This window comes from Corylus avellana, chromosome ca3, assembly GCF_901000735.1.
Source record: "Corylus avellana chromosome ca3, CavTom2PMs-1.0".
Classification (NCBI taxonomy): domain Eukaryota; kingdom Viridiplantae; phylum Streptophyta; class Magnoliopsida; order Fagales; family Betulaceae; genus Corylus; species Corylus avellana.
This window is the reverse complement of record NC_081543.1, coordinates 16,236,848-16,239,641: the sequence shown is the minus strand read 5'-3', so window position 1 is coordinate 16,239,641 and position 2,794 is coordinate 16,236,848.

Here is a 2,794-nt window from a genome sequence, read left to right as displayed (position 1 = left end):
CCCGACGCACTTAATTAAGTGAGCCTATCTGGCAGGTGCCCCTAATTAAGGGCCCCTGGATAGCAGGCGCCCCTAATTAAGGGCGCCTAGCTAGCAGACGCCCCTAATTAAGGGCGTTTGCCAGCCAGGCGCCCTTAATTAGGGGCGCTTGCTAGCCCGATGCACTTAATTAAGGGTGCCTATTTGGCAGGTGCCCCTAATTAAGGGCCCTGGATAGCAGGCGCCCCGAATTAAGGACGCTTGCTAGCCCGACGCACTTAATTAAGGGCGCCAAACTGGTACCCGCCCCTAATTAAAGGCACATGGATAGCAGGCGCCCCGAATTAAGGGCACTTGCCAGCCAGACACACTTAATTAAGGGCGCCTAGCTGGCAGACGCCCCTAATTAAGGTCGCCTGGATAGCAGGCGTCCCGAATTAAGGGCGCTTGCCAGCCAGGCGCCCTTAATTAGGGGCGCTCGCCAGCCAGGCACACTTAATTTGGGGCGCCTAGCTGGCAGGCGCCCCTAATTAACGGCGCCTAGGTGGCCAGCGCCCCTAACTAAGGACGTATAAATAGTAGGCGTCCCGAATTAAGGATGCTTGCCAACCAAGTGCACTTAATTAATTAAATTGGGGCATGCCCTATTGGAATGTCCCGAATTAAGGAGACGTTTTTCTGCGTAGGTGTTGCTAATTTTATTTTGTGTCATTTACACAATAAAACATCCCTATAAGGGGATGTTTTATTAAAGCGCCTCTATTCCAAGCGTTACTAAACCTTGTTTTTTTTGTAGTGGCATTTAGAACGAATTAATCACGAATCAGTTGGTTGTTGAACATTGAAAAGTGTTATTAATTTCAATGCATCCCCATAAATGAGCCTGATCGAATTAATGACAAATGTGAAATGAAGACTTTTTGGTCTTTATTGCCATGTATTGTCAAAGCTCCAAATTAGGACGAATTAATCACAATCAGTCAGAAACTAGTTGGTTGTTGGACGTTGGAAATTAAAGTGTTATTAATTTTTTTTTTTTTTTAAGAAATCTGATTTCATTAATAATGGTCAAGAGCATAAAAATTCTTATAATCACAGAACATACAGTTTTGCAAGATCATAACCAAAGCTAAAAAATTACACGTCAAAAAATCGAGAACATAACAAATCTTACAATGAAAAACCAATCTATGACGTCAAACATCCGCTATCCCAGCCCGATCTTCAGATTATAGAACAGATCTATTAATGCAGACTCCTTTTGGGAGCATAGGAAGCCATTTCCTAGGTATGAACAAAAAATTCACACCCAAACCATTCTCCTCTAGACTCGAAAGCCAGAAGCATTATTCACGTCCTCAGCCCAACGGCTAAGACCATAAAATAAAAACAACAACAATGACAAACAAAAACAAAAACAAAAACCCCCACAAGCAACAGTAGAGAAGCACGGCATCGTAGACATCCCTTCGGAAGACACGCATTGACTGAAAATAATGGTCAGATCTAAGGTTGAATAAACTAGATCTAGATCTACAAGCTAGATCTAAAGCAATCCGTCAAAAATGGGGACCGGTGGAGCTTACAGAGAAGACGTTGAGCATTGCTACCATGAAAGGGGAAGAGGGAAGATCTATCTAGATCTAAATCTTTCCTCATCTTGAAATTCTTCTTAGTGTTGTTTAGATGAAAGAAGAGAGAAAAATTCTAGAGAGAAGGCAATTTGCCTTTCCTTAAGTGTTATTAATTTCGACACCAATATTTGCATATCCCCATAAATGAGGCTGAACGAAATAATCACAAATTTCACCGCCTTGTACCAGTGCAAGACACAAATCCAGAAATACCGAATCGAAATGGTAATGGTGACGATATTGAGGAATTCCCTAGCGTAGTGCTCCTGGACTAGTGCTCCTGGACTTTTCTAGCGTCCAACGAAGACTGAATATTATTTTTATATTTTGTTGGTGTTGTGTAATTTTTATTTTGTCTGAGTCGTTAACAATATTGCTTTAAACTAAATATAATAAAAAAAATGATATTAAAAAAAAAAAAAAACTGAATATAATAATTTTTATATTTTGTGGGTGTCGTGTAATAGACCAACAAATAATACAAAACAATCGTACATGTTTGATAACCCTTTAGAAGGGGTTTTTTTTTTTAATTGAAAAATATTTTGATTTAACATAAATGTAAAAATTCATTTGAATTTTTTGTGAGTGTTTCGTAAACTGTAAACTGCTTTAGAAATTTATTATGTCATGTGAAAATTTGGTACATTGTGATAGTTATGTGGAATTCTTATCAAGACCATAAATGCAAAGTCAATATTTGTGGTAGCAAATTAATTGGCACACACATACCTCTCCACACATTAACTTTTGCAACCACTTTGCCTAAACTCGTAGACAGATATGTGATTTACGAGCCTAGTAATAAATAATTCTTCGTATTAAATTAGATTTTTTAAAATTCTTAGGACATTAAGAATTCGACATTTAACTCCCACAGCAATAGCTATCATATTCATCCATATCTGTTTCCAAGCCGTGCTAATCCCCCCTTGAGAGGAATTTTTTGCTACTTCTAGTGCTTCCATCTCCCTTCCCTTTGAATATAGTACGCACTCTTCACTGAGAAGAGTCCATTCTTAGTTTCCCTCCATATACACACATCATCTTGTGAAGAGGCACTAACCGGCATAGACAAAAATGATTTGGACATCCTCCTTAGAAAATAAATTTTCCAGCAAAGAAAGCTTCCACCATTTTGTGTCATCATTTATAAGTTCATTCACAGTTGCATTTGGGTC